General features: G+C 37.5%; 1 protein-coding gene and 1 long non-coding RNA gene across 2 annotated transcripts in view; both read right to left on the reverse strand.

Annotated features, from left to right (window-relative positions):
• The window catches only part of jeb (low-density lipoprotein receptor domain-containing jelly belly protein), a 41,781-nt gene that overhangs the window by 13,660 nt on the left and 13,001 nt on the right, over window positions 1–15,120 (reverse strand). The window lies entirely within an intron of this gene.
• On the reverse strand, window positions 4,758–6,126 carry LOC149268640 (uncharacterized). Its single transcript, XR_016270431.1, has 2 exons — window positions 5,392–6,126; window positions 4,758–5,055 (listed from the first exon to the last, which is right to left on the reverse strand). It is a non-coding gene; the product is annotated as an uncharacterized LOC149268640 (long non-coding RNA).

Consider the following 15,120-nt stretch of genomic DNA (forward strand, 5'->3'; position numbering starts at 1 on the left):
ATTCTTACATACATTAGCGCTACCAACGGATTGTGTTGTGGTCGCATAGGGAGTGTAAGCAAGAGGGGGCAGGAAAGAGAGGTAGGTGTGTGTGTATGTATGTGTGCGTGTGTGTGTGCGTTGCGGTAATCGCGTGCTATGGGCAGATTAAAATGCGACAAAGCAACACGACAATTTAAAAAGAAGAAAAGCCGCAGCCGAGCATTAGGTAAGATTGGGAATAACTTTTAGATATCCTGCAAAAATTAAATATAAAAAAATAAAGGAGAAAAAAATTAACTAATTATATATTAAAACCGATTAAAAATGAAAAATATTTATTTTATTGTTTTGTATTAATTTGATAATTATTATATAAATTTATATTACTTTTTTTTTTAATTTTTTTGTATTCATTTTTATTGATTTTGTATTTATTATTAATTTTTTCATATTAATTTCAGTGAAATGATTTATATTTGTGGCACTCCATTCAATCAAATTTCAATAAATAATAACAAAAGCGATTTTAAATGAATAAATTACGCATTATACATATTACACATTCAATCCACAATCCAATAATAAATTTATTAAACCATTAAATATCGCAATACACATTTATTTTAAAATTAATGAACCTCATTCGATAAAATGAAAATCAAATGATTTATGCACAAGCAGCTTGAATCGTGCATTGCCAGAGCTGTGTTGAGCATGCTATCGAAAAAAGCAAGATGTTTTTTCCAGCTATCGTATTATCTCCGGCACGCCCCCTTTTAAGTAGGTAATACTAAGACTCAGAGCTCAGAGCTCAGCTCTCAATGGCATACCCCTTACTGGAAGAGCTTTGCCTGCTGGGTGCTAAAAAGGCACAGCGCAGAAAAGTCGAAAAGCGTCAAAAGCGCGGATTTGTATTATATTCACACACACACACACATCCACGCTCGCACACACGGACAGATGACTACACACATTAACACACGCTCAGACCAGGGCAGCAGCAGCAATTAAGTCACGGCAAAATGAGCGACGGAAATGTGAAAAAAACAAAGCGCAAGCACAATTTTTGGTGTACGACGTTTTCGCTTTTATTTTTTGCTTTGTTAATGTTTTTTTTTTTTTTTTCAAGCTTAGCCAGGCTCAAATTTTTCTGTCTGCGTCATGTGGCATTCATTTGCGTTTCGCTTTGCATGACAACAGCAACAACAACAAAGTCTGCGGTTGCTGGCAGCAAGCTTTAACCTCCGTTAAACAATGAAAATGAAGGCAACGTAGTCGTCATTTCCGCTTGACATGTGTATGCGTGTGTGTGTGCGTATGTGTGTGAGTGTTAGTGGTGTTGGGTGTGCGGTGTGTGTACTTAGCGCTGGGTCGATGCTATGCCCCTGTGGAGGTGTGTTGCTGCTTTATTTGTGTGCGTGTGTGTGTGTGTATCTGTATGCCTTTCGACAGGTGTATTGTGTGGGTGTGTGTACGCTACTGGTGGCAACACTTGCCAATTTGCCACGCGCCTCATTTTCATATATTCTTGTTGTTGTTGCCGTTGCGATGGAATTGTGAGGTGTTTTTCAATTTCTGGCACCACCTGTTGATGCCCCACCGCCAAAAGGCGACGAGCTGATTCAGAGTCCGGCAGCCTCAAAATGACAGCATGTTGAGCTCTTTTCAATTATATGTAGCTCGTTTCTAATTAAACGCAACTCTTCTAATTGATGTTTAATGCGTTGCCGAAAACGACCAATAAAAGTGCTGACAATGAGCCAAGCAAAAATGTTGCCTACTTTTTGGGGCAGTTGATATTAATGAAATTGGTGCGATGTGATTAATTTCGTCGCAAATGGAATACAAATTGCGGTTGTATATTTTAATACTAAATAGTTAGTAAACAAGGAAGAGAAACATAATCTCATTGTGCTATTTTTAATTACAATAAATAACCTTATTGATTAATTTAGTTAAAAATAGCATATAATGAAATCCTTTTCCTTATTTATGAGTTATTTAAAACTATATAAAAAGTATATTAAAAGTATTTAAATAGTTGAGCTTTAGTAAAAGCATTATCCGCGAAGTGTATTCCATCACCAACAAAATAATCAAATACACAATTCAGCCAAGGTTTTGCATACTGAATTGTGGCTTTTTGTGAAAAATCAATTATTTTAGTTTTTTTTTTTTTTTTTAATTTATAATTTTAATTTATTTACTTTCAGCTAATCTTTGAGCTAATTTGCTGAAGATTCAAGTGAAAATGTGAAATATAAGTTTCTGATTGATAAGCATGCCTATATAACTATCTGTGCCTGTCACTGTATCTGCATAATTTAAAACACAAAGCTTCTAAATATCACCACTCTAATCCCTATCGGCCTGCACGAGTTTATGCGCCTCGACTTGGCAAGTACACAAATAACGTTTCACTCCTAATCAGTTAAGCGTTTTAGTAACCAGCCAGAGCATCAAAATTGAGATTTTAATCGATACATATATATGAGCTGAGAGGGAGGCAGGCAAAGCTGTCTTGCTTACACTCTAATATCATAATTACAGCTCAGTTGGGCATAAATTATACACTTAGTGGAATGAACAATACCAAACTACCTACTTGTATATACGCAAACTTTAACATAGACTAAATGTCATAGTTATAGTTAGTATATATAGGAAGTATAAACTAATATAACATTTGACTGACTGCATTAAAAAAAAAATAAATAAAAAAAGTATATATATATAGTCTATCTCCATTAAAAGTTTATGTCAATAATTATAAAAGACTAAAAATATATTTATGTATAATACCTATATTTATATTTAGACTACAGTCTATATTCATTGTAACCTAATGATAATTTGTTCATTATTTGATAATATATTTATACATATTTGAATATTTACACAATAATCTATAACCCTATGATAATTTTCGAAGAATTTAAATAATACGCTATTGGGGAGCACAAAGTATAAATTGTTCAATGACTAATAGATAGATACTAATAATATATAATATACTAAAAATATACTACATATATTATACACTATGTTAAGAAACTCAGCAACACTGTATCCCTCTATAGAAGGTCCAGTAAGTCTTATTCTAGCTCCATATTAAGTATTTTAGATAGTCATCAGATATCGATTAGCTTGATTATAGCCCCCACAAAATATATTTAGTGCTCAGTTGTAAAAAAACATTATAAAGTTTACATTTGAACAATCAATGCGTGCGACTTCAGTATTATCGCCGCTAATTATAAAGCTGGAGCCAGGTTGGTATAAAAAGTGTCTGTAAGGGGGTCCATTAATGGCCGCCTTGGCAACCACTGCGACAATTAGTTTGATAGATTTTCAAGTTGTTTGCATCTTGGATGGCGCAGGCAATTTACTAATTGCTCGACGACCAGAGTGCAGTCGAGTGTTAAAATGAGTCTCCGTTCACAGCTACAGCTCCAGCTACAGCTCCAGCTCCAGCTTTTAGCTGCGCTTGACTGTTGCCCGCTAATTGTTATTAATTTCACACTCAAGCGCCCGCTAATTGGGCCGGCCTACACGAAAGAACGAATAAGCATTCCAATTGCGATTCGAATATCTAAAATCGCATTCGTCCCGTCGCCCAGCCCAAGGTCGTTGCTGCTGCGCCTGCTGCTCTGACGTCAGCCAATCCAATGGCCGGCCACTCGAGCCACTGTGCACCACTAGGTAGGTAGCTAGGCGGAGCAAGGCGGGCAATTGCCTTTAGGCGCTCACTGTCACGACTCACTGTTACGAGGGGTGTCGTGCGCTCCATCAAGCGCAAAAAAACGCAATCAAGCGCAAAACTACGCGAAGCCTAGGCAAATATTGGCCAATGGCCACTGCGTCACAGTCTCATGAAAATTAACAAAATTAACAATTGTTTATAGAAAGGGAGCAAAATAGAAGAGAGGCAGCGAATAAAAGACAGGGAAAGAAGGAAAAGGTGATCAAGAGAGAGAAGTAATAAAGAAGAGAGATAGAGAAATGCATCTATTCCTTCTAGCTGAACTTCAGGCATTGGAAAACAAATTTCTTTGAATATTTAATGCAATAAAAAAAATATTTTAATATATTTTTAAAACAAATATTAAAATATTGAAAAACAATTATTTATAAATTAATTAATAATCAAAATATCTGGAGTTCAATTGAAATACATATATAAAAATAAATACATAAACATATTTGTATCTTTTTATTAAGCAGATGCGAAAGAAAACATAAAAAAAAATTAATTCAACAATTTAAAATAATTTTAATTTATAAAAATAAAAAATCATTTTTATATATAAAACTAAACAAAAAATTAATTTAGAAAAGTAAAATAAAAGTCATTTATTTATAAAATTAAAAAATATAGAAATTATATAACTTTAAGGTGTTAAAAAAAATTAAAACACCATGAAAATACAATAAATATTAAAAAATTAGAAATAATATGATTTGATCATTTAATATAATAAAATAGAATAAAAATAGAATAATAAAATATAATAATAGAAAGATTCTAGATTTACCTTAAAAAAAAATTATATAAAAAAAAAAAATGCAGCAGTATGAAATTTCAGCTTCAGCAAATCAGGTTACTATGCAGGGTATCTTGCAGTCAACCTATGTGCATTACTATTGGATTCTAGCACTTGTAACGATATGATTTTAAGTTGAAGCAGCTGCTAATTTAATTTGCACATGCGATTTTTTCTTTCTCTCTTCTCGTTCAGGCTGCTCGGCGCGTTCTATTTTCAAAATCAAAATAATTACAGAAGGCGAAGAGGGAGCCAACAAGTTCAGCCACGCCCCCAAATGGAGGCCCGGCCGAAGCGGGCCAACTTGTGCGTTTTATTTATAACTTTAATGGCTATAATTTTAGGTCCTGTCGTTGATTTAATGATGATTATCGTGGCGCGCCATCGTCTCCAAGCGCCGCCGCGTCTTGAGCCGCTGCCCGCACTTTGTGGTCATTTGCGTCAGTATGCGAGGCGGCCGCAATCAATGAAAAGCGAGAGCCGCCAAGGCACCGCCAAGACCACAAGCACCACCACCACCACCGCTCGACTGCAATCAATGCCGGTCAATAATTTAAATTAGGCGCGTAGTTAGACGAAAAGAAACGGGGAGAGAGGGGCTCTATACTATTTATATAAAATGCGATGCGTTTTAGATTTATTTTCGGACATTGGCTTTTGCATTTTTAATGCCCAACCCAGACATATTTCCATGTGCGTGTATGTATGTGTGTGTGTGTGTGTGCTAAGCTCACATTAGTTGAATTTCCCGTGGTAAACATTCGCCAGCTACGTGTCAGAGCAGCACTTGGAAAACTACTTTTCGCAATTGTTTTCCTGGCAACGTTGCCATACAAATTTCATACAAAATGCTCTCGACTCTTACCCATTTTTCCGATTGTTTTTCTTTTGCTTTTGTGCTCTCCTGTGCTTTGTGCTTGGCTTGCCAAAAAAAAAAAAGGTACAGCAAAACAAGCCAAACGTACGTACGTCTCCTACCATTCACCCCTCCCCCCAGCCCATCGGCAGGACCCCCTACAATCCCGTACAATCACTACAGGTGCCGCTAACTGGACATAAACATGTGCAAATCAACATAAATTTCTGGGCTCTCCTGTCCGGCAGCTGGGCGTGGCCCGGGCACTGCGGATGCCGTTGCGAATGCGGAATGCGGAATGCGAATACGGATGCGGGTCCTGCTGATGTGTTTGTTTGTTTACTTTGAAGTTTTTGCGCATTACGAGAAACTGGGACAACAGGGCAGCCATGCGGCCACAGGACTCGACGCGACGCGACTCGCCTCGACTCGGACTGCGCTCCGCTGCGCTGTCAACATGTTTTGAACATATCACTTTTACATATGAAAATTATTTATAACTTTTGACGTTTTGAGTTGTTTTTCAACGCGTACGCAGTAGCAAAAAAAAAAAAATTAAAATGGAAAAACAAAACAAAATATATGAAACTTTGAGCGAGTGGAGAGAGACCGAGCAAGGAAAAAGAAAAGAATTGAATTATATGTTAGTGATACCTGAAATTCAAGATTAACTTTGCGTATGCTAAAAAGAGACGATGTCTAAGACTTAGAATTAAAATTGTGATATTAAAATATTCTAAAAAGATGTATAGCAAAGTAAAAGATTTCAAAAGCAATTCTGCTTGGTATGAAAATTTTAATGACATATTTAAAAAAAAAATATTTTTAAAAGTTCTATTAACATATATTACAAATATAAAAAACAATATATTAAATATATTTAAAAATGTATAAAAATATATAAAAAGAAGTAACAGTGCTCTCATGACTCAGCTTATCGCCCTGGTCAGGAATATATATACTTTATGGAGTCACAGAACTATTTCCCATTTTGAATAGTATCAGATTATAATAATCTATTATCTATTTAATTATATAGATAGCATATCAAATATTATGTAAAATACTAATAATATATTTTAAAAATATCTCTCACTTATCTTAGGATAAAGAATAAAATAAAATATTATATATCTTATATAATAAATAGAAATACTGTAGAAATTTGAAATACAATACAACAGCACTAACATATCATATATATCGTATATTCCATTTTCATTTCTTAGAAATATATGCATTATTTATTAACACACTTTACACTGACTTTATATAAGAAGCACAAATGAAACCAAGTCAAGGCGCTCGCAATCGCAATAAGTCACGCAAATGACAAAATAAAATGTAGAATAATAGATGACTGCAATTTTAAAGCAAGCAGAAGGAAATGAGACAGGATATGAAAAGGAAAGGAACAGGAAAAAAGCAGCGGCAGAGGCACAAGAGCAAATCAAATCTAAACACCTGAAAAGGAGCAGCGCGAACCAGATAAAACGGAGAAGAATTGTGAGAGCTTTCAAGGCGGGAGTAGCACTAACAATGGTCCACTTTGGGCTTGGGCTGATAACTCAGGCTAGCCAATCTTGGCCAGCACGTAGCAGCTTTATACGCTCTCCATCTCTCTCTCTCTCTCTCTCTCTCTCTCTTTCTACCCCTTGCCAGCTGTCTGTACCTGCTGCCGCTTGGCACATTATTAATATTACTTTTGGCTGGCACGTAGCTCTGACTTTTCATTAAGAAAACGCGCAACGCCTTCTGCCTTCGCGCATACTTATATACGAAGTATGTATATATATATATATATATGTGTGTGTGTGTGTGCGTGTGTATAGCAAACATATACATATTTAGACGTTCGGCGCGCTGTCCGAAAGCAGAAAAGTTTCATTAAAAATATTGCACTGTAATTTTGCCGGGCAAAAGTTTTGCCCAGGCCAACACAGCACAGTCAGGTTGTTCGCTTGGCTAAAAATAGCCAGCGCGTCGGCAGGAGCGAACGTTATTTGGTTGGTTTCAACTTTTAAGGCAAGTTTATGCGTTTGCTTTTTCGCGCTATGACAATAAAACTTTTTGCTTTTTTATGCCCTGAGTAGTAGCATAGGTTATACGCGGCCATACCTGGCCATATACCTGGCCATATCTCTGGGCTGCCTCCCAGATTATATGCTATTTATGTTACGGCACTTTTTTATTGTGAAATATGAGCCGGCTTTTACGACGTGCATAATGAAAACTTTTGATTGGACTACAGCATTTGCGTTTGGCTACTTAGTTACTTAATTTCCGCGCGATATTCAAAGCCAAGTGGCTGCTGCTCCCCCAAAGATGTTGCCAGAGCAGACAAAGCCAAAGTCAAAGCCAAAGCAGGAAACGGCTGGCAGGGAAGGGCTCAATTGCAACTGCAACTGCAGCTCAGTCGAAGGGGCTGAGATTGCGACTGTCAAATGACACAATGCAGTCGGCCTTTGGCTTCAGTCAGGGTCTGGCTGACTGGCTGGCTTGGTGGCTGACTGGAGCAGGCGACCCCCGTTGACAGTTCGCAGACGGCAGCCACTTAAGTACCGGAGAGTGCGCACCTTTGGCAATATTAATAGCAAAGCAAAACAAGCAGCAAACAGGCAAAATGTGCAGCTAGCCCCACCGACAGCACCGCCAACGCCGCCAGCTCCACATTTTCCCCTTTCAGTTTTTTTTTTTTTTTTTTTTTTTTCTTAAAGCCACACAGACAGCAGCGAGTGCGTTCACTGCAAGCCGCTGCAGTTGGTTAGGGTGAACGCAAGTCGACTGAGCCCCCGTCCATGCCCCCGTAAGGCTTGAGGGCTGATGCAGGCTGTGCCCTAAACGGCAGAGGCCAGGCCATGTTAGGGGCTGCCACAGTGGAGCGTTTAACGCTCTCAAAGTCAAAGGCAAGGCACAATGACAAAATGGCGACGCCGAATTAAATATTCTTTTTTCATGTGTGTGTGTGTGTTTTTTTTTTTTTTGCAAACATTTTCATTAGATCCGCACGTCGCACAGTCCATTTAATTTGCAGCAAAACTCAATTTGAACTCTGACCTTAAAAGTCAGACCGTGGCACGGAACGATGCCTTGACATATTCTGCACAAGAAAATATTACGAGAAAACAGTGAAATATGCTGAAGCATTGCAAATGGGAAAAACAAGCTGACAGATGACGGCCTGATAAGAGATAACACGAATCAGAGCTTAACGTCAAGGTGTTATCAAAATAGATATGAAAGAATTTATAGTAGAGTTAGCAAAAAAGAGAATAAAGCTGAGATGAGAAACGTGAATACTATAAAAATAAATCACTAAATAATAATTATTTTAATGTATTTAAAAAATTAAAAATGAATATATGACATATAGAATTATGGAAAGAACATTATAGAATAAGAAAAAATAAAGCTCAACTAAGCAAATTTTAGCAAATACAGAATAGAGTCTATAATTTAAATTTGTTTAATAATAAATAAATTTACAATGATGTGCAAGTTTAAGTGAAAAAATTTCATAAATATTTAAAAATAATATAAATGTAAAGCTTGCCGATTAAAAAATAAAATAAAAAATTTAAAGCAGTTTAAAAATATTTTATAATATAATTAATAATTGTAAGTAGACGTATATAATAAAATACAAATTAATAATAATAATAATAATAATAATAATAATAATAATAATAATAATAATAAAACAAAACAAAAACAAACAAAAATAATAGAAAATAATTAAAAATATATATGTAAATTATATACATATTTCTCAAAGTAAACTTTATATAAATCACTTAAAAGTGAAATCACAGTGACTCGTATCTCGTGACTCGTGATTGCTCAGCACTGTCTGCCCAGGCCAGCGATTTACGACCACGCTTTGTTTCATTCAAATATCATATGGAATGAGTGGCGCTGTGCTCGCTGGTAGCCCACTCTCTCTCTCTCTCTCTCTCTCTCTCTCTCTTTCTCTGTCTCTGTCCGGTGTGTGTACCCGGGTTCCATTCATTCATGGTTGGTGGAAATGTGTTTCGGCCTTTTGTTATGCTGGAACTGGCGGTAAGTTTGCATTGTTGTCATTTTCATACCCAATGCCCTGCCCTCTGGCCAGATCTATTTGCGTGCCCTTTGCTGTAGCAACGGCTGCGTGGCTGCGTGGCTCCGGCAGCTTGGCCGTGTAGCTGTTTGTTTATGGCTTACGCAGTGGCTCAAGTGTTTGGCACTTGTGTTAGCTTTGTTTAGTTTTTTGATTAGAAAACAATTGCCAGCGAGAGTGATGGAGACTGATAGGAGTATATCCAGCTCAATTATTATGCAATGCAGTGTGCAGCCGAAATGGCAATGCCCCGAAACCCTGAAGTGACGCCAGTCGAATAAAGCACGACTACTCGTGCAGGCCATCAATTACAATTTGACAAAAATGCGCGTAAATTGAATTATGTAAAAAGCTTCCAGCAGCACAAACTGAAACGGGGCGTGGGCCAAGCAAGACCGCACACCCATTTCTATGACCTCATTACGTGCCGGACGTGTGCTGTGTGTGTGTGTGTGTATGTGTCTGTGTGGGTGTGTGTGTGTACGCATAATTCCATGCCAGTTGCTTTAGTGGATACTTTCACTTAGCCAGCAAGCAGCAGGTTAAAGACCGAAACCAGCCAGCCTTAACGCTTGTCGCATATTCATTTCTCTCCCTCTCTCTCTCTCTCTCTCTCTCACTCCAACTGACTGCCCAGACTGTGTTGCCCGCTGCCTGTCTGTTTGCGTAAGTCGTGTAGATAATGTTGTATAGCTCTAGGCGTTCTGGCGCTAAATATATACACACACAACAACAACAGCAACAACAACAACAACAGCAGCAGGCCCAAGCCAAGCGATAAGTTGCTATGTACCCAGAGAAATTCGCAGCTATGTGCGACTGTTGCTATCATGTACATCACCTGGCAACCCAGGTGCCCAGTAGCCTCAGTCTCCACAAGGTGGTCAGACGCACACACACACACTCACACACACACACACACACCGAGAGAGACACACATGCAGCCACTTGTCTGACCAGTCCCCTAGATAAGCTGTTGCAGCCATTGGCTGTGCCATTAGCCGAGGCATAAATGTTATATATGACTTTAAAGCCTTCCCACGGGCTGCTCTTCTAATGAGAATTTAAAGACGGAAATAATTAAAATTTAATGAGAAGACAAGCTAAAATTAAATGACTTCGTACTACTTTAAGTGAGCGTTGCTAATGGCAAGGTAAATGGAGAAATGGTCTCATTTATCAAGCGGATCTATAAGTATGTAAGTATTATTTTGTCTCTTAAATAGCCTTCAATTTTCACCTGCCAGCAGGCAAGCAAAACATTTTTTTAATTAAAATTACGCACCTGATTGCATCGGTATACTTAGCTAAAAATAACACAAGCGCATGACGAAAAGAAAACTCACCTGCAAAGAAAAAAGAAGGAAAATAAAGAGAAGCATTAGCAACGGTATTGATGGATGCTTAACCATAATATATCTTATACAATAGCAATTTGACATCCAAAAAAAAAAAAAAAAAAAGTAAAGAAAGAAGATGAGACTTAAAGAAACAGGTAGACATTACGCATACGCACAATTGACAGCTAAGGTCATTTGCTGGCAGCTGCTGGCATATTAATGCAGGAACGAAGGGCAGCCAAGGTAAGCCCCATACACACACACGTACATACACACATACATATATATAATATTATGTATAGGGGCACTAAGACGTATCGGGATCAGATCGGCTCGGCAGCTGCAGCGACATAAATCTTATTTAATTGCAAAACCAGCTGTCAATTTCAACTAAAACACCAACGCACCGCCAGCGACAAGGATAAGTCTAGGAAGGACAGCGACAAAATCAACGTCTGACTGACATTTATTTGCCCAGCATTAAGTCGAAGCAGCGTGGAACGCATGTATGTATGTAGCATGTGGCATGGCGACGCGTCTCGTCGGCTGTGGTTTCACCTGCCTTTCGCCTGTTGGTTCACCTATCGCGTCAAATTGGTTTTACAGCATTTCAGTGGCATGGCCAGTCAGTACATGTTCAGCTCGTTAGTGTACAACAGCAACAGATAAAGGAAAATTATCTGAAGCTAATGGCATACCCTGCACGAAGTGTTTATAGATAAATGATTAGAATGTATACCAAAAGAATATTTAATTATTATAATTGTTATGGCGGCTCTTTTTTAGCTTTTTCTCGACTACTCATAAATGTCCTACCGTCGGTTATCGATATTTCTTAAGTAACTATCGCCACAGCCGATGGTTTTTAAATGAGTACTTTATATTTATCGATTACGAAATGAGCATCGCAAGGATCGATGATTATAAAGCAACTATCACTACTATCGACTGCTTGTGAATAACTACACGCACTATCGCTTACTTATGCGCCATCTCTAATTGCGATTGGCCTTTTTCTCCAAGTCTATTCCCAACATTATTACAATTCTCCTACTTAAACACTAGCATAAACTCCCCCTTGTGGCCGATTGTTTGTTCACTGGGTATTTTCAAAAAAGACAGCTTACAATTTCTTGCCGTTGCTGCAAGGCTGGATTTCGATTGGTGCTGCGAGAGCGAGTGAGAGCGCCAATTGCTCAAAAGGTCAATTTAATTTGTTCGCTTCGTTGGCGGCTTGGCTTGATTGGAACCACTGTGGCGTATGCGTAATTTTGTGTTGTTTCCCTTCTTCTGTAGCTGGCTTTGTTACTGCATTAGCCAGATAACTGCGCCGAAGCAGCTGACACTACCTACGCTGCAAATAGTCTCAATATTGTCTTGTGGTCACAGAACGTGTCATGTTATGTGTACCTGTGTGTGTGTGTGTGCATGCACTGTTTGTTTAGGCACCTCGAAGCTTAGCTCGTTCGTTTGCTTGACTGGTTAGGTGTGGCTGTCTGTTTGCTGAAGGCTTGCGGCTTCTTCGGCCAGCTTCAGGCAACAAGTGTTGGCAAAGCTGCGACTGCCAACGAGCACATATTCTCTAGTATTTTCATTTGGTATTTTTATAATACTAACCACTGACTGATTCCACTTCAACGGGCTAACCACAAGCTCAAGCAGGCTTGCCATTATTGAAATTTATATATTTTGTTACAATTAAAAATATATGTTTGTTAAATTATAAATACAGTTAATAAAGCAAACATTTTTATAGTCAAGTGATTAATTTATTTATTCCTCTTTTTTATATTCTGGGAAATCTGAATTAATTTTCAACAAACAATAATTTTACATATTTTGTTACATATTTAATTCGCTTTTATCTCAATGTTTATTTTTTAATTGCTCAACAATTTTTTTATTTTTCCACCACAAGTGTTGCGTTTCAATTTTAACAGCCGAAAATAATCCTCTTTTTTTGAGTTGAACTTTTTAATGAAACGCCTACGCAGTGGTATTACTATATCTATATCAAACCGTCCAAGGGCCGACAACAAAAACTGAACACCCACGCTCCACAACAACCACAAGGGGATAGACGCCAGGTAAAATGATACCAGAAAAAAGCGATGATTGATTGAATGCTGGTCAATGGCCAAGAGACCAACGCATACGCATTTTACATAGTAGACAGAGAGAGGCATAGAGAGAGAGAGAGAGAGAGAGAGAGAGAGAGAGAGAGCGAAATGGTCTAGAGTTGTTAAAAAGTTGCAAATAATTTGGCTCTGCAAATGACTCGAAGGGTTGAGAGGGCTTTTTGTTTTGTTGCTTATTTTGTTGAGCATATAATTCAAGTATGTAAATTGCTTTTAAATTAAAATTTAAGTGAGTGAGTATAAATATTGCACACTTTTGTAAGCGGACCCAAACCATTTGCATATTGCCGCAGCAGCGAGCATGACTCTACAGAAAAGTGGGCGAGGCCACTCGCTCTTTCTCTCCAGCTGGGCGCAAAAGGTCAGCAGAGCGTGAGCGGACGTAAGAAAAGCACAACCGCCGTACAAGCGCTATGCTACAGTTATTTTTTCTCAATTTTGTTGTTGTATTCCTTCTAGATTTTCTGTTTTTTGTTATTTTTGTTTTTTTTTTGTCTGTTTCTGCTAAATTATGCATGCAGCTAGGCGCGTGTTAGCCTCATTATGCATGGCTGCTGCGAGAGCGAGTGCAAGTTTCAGGCGGAAGCCTTTAAGTAGACAGCTACAGGGATCCACTGGCACTCGCTCTCCCACTCCCACACCCACTCTCCGCTCCCAGCTCCAACTCAACCCCTTCTTGTTGCCCAGTCGTCCACTTGTGCAAACTCTGTGAGACGGCCACTTCAATGCACTTTGCATGTTAGTTTCTGTGTGCGACAAGCTCAAGTGTGCGAGCCGTAAAGTAGGCTTTAGTTTCACTCCTTCTCTCTCTCTCTCTCTCTCCCTCTCTCTCTCCATCTCTTTCTATCTGTTTCTCTTTCTTTCTTTCTCTTCTTATATGCTGTCAGCTTAAATAGGCTATAATTTGCATTAGCATGGCTCTGCACTCAGCCACAGTGCTTGCTAAAAATATACACATCTAACATGCCTCGTTTGCCTGCTCCAGTTTTGACTTCCGCTCATCGCATCCGTTGGCATTGAGCCGCTACAGCCAATACAAGTGCACAGAGGTACATATGTATGCACATATATACACCATATAACTATGTCTATGATTTTTATTGCGTTTGATTTTCATAGCACATGACGCACAAAGCTTGCCCTCTCAGCACTCCGCACCAAAACCCACCCAAAAAAAAAAAAAAGCGAAAAAAAAAAACAATATGCCATTTGTGTGTGCACACTTGAGCGCTGTCAGCGCCTAGATTTTTATCCATGAAACAGTTTTGGGGCCAACCAATAAATATATATACATATATATATATTCGTTTTTTTCCTTTTCGGATACTTGTACTTTCCTTTGCATGATTTTTGTTATATATAGCTAGCCAGCAGGTTCAAGGACAACCACAACTGCGCTGTGGATTTATACTCTATAATGGATATGCTCCTTATTCAGAATTGCCATCAAGACAAAGTAGGCTATTCCGCCTGTTGAAAGCTAAAATAATTTTTAATTTATTTCAGCCGATGGCTAGAGAGCAAAATTTCGGGTTTAATAATTGAAGAGGGTCCACAAATAATATTTGAAGAAGTATTTGTAAATATTGAACATAATTATATATATGAACTCATATTTTTTTTATACCTTTATATGCAAAAAATTTCTAAAGTTACCATGAAAAAAATTAATAAATAAAATAAAAAATTAAAAAATATAATAAAATAAAAATAAAACTAATAAAGACCAATTCAAAAAAATGAAAATAAAAAGATTGATAAATAAATATAAAATAAAAAATATAACAAAATAAAAATAAAACTAAAAAATAAAAGTTAAAGAAAAAATAAAAATTAAGTCTTCTTTAACCAAATTAAAATTTTTTTATTTTTATATTTATGTTTTAAAAATTTATATTTTCGTTTTTAATCCATTTCGGCGATGGCGCCAATTTCAGCGGAAAATTTGTATTTCATTTGAAATGTGAATTTTATGTATTCCCTTACGACGCAGACAGAGCCACAGACACAGACACAGACACATTGCGCTGTTTATTAAAAGCGTAAATAAAAATCATAAATGTATTTGTAATACATTTCTTTGTGTTCGTACGAAGGACCCGAAGCCGCGCCGTAAATTGGAGTTTTGACGCGTGGACGCCTACGCAAAGTTGTTCTTTATGTT

Source organism: Drosophila arizonae, chromosome 5 (assembly GCF_054131065.1).
Source record: "Drosophila arizonae isolate 15081-1271.41 chromosome 5, UAZ_ARI_1.0, whole genome shotgun sequence".
Classification (NCBI taxonomy): Eukaryota; Metazoa; Arthropoda; class Insecta; order Diptera; family Drosophilidae; genus Drosophila; species Drosophila arizonae.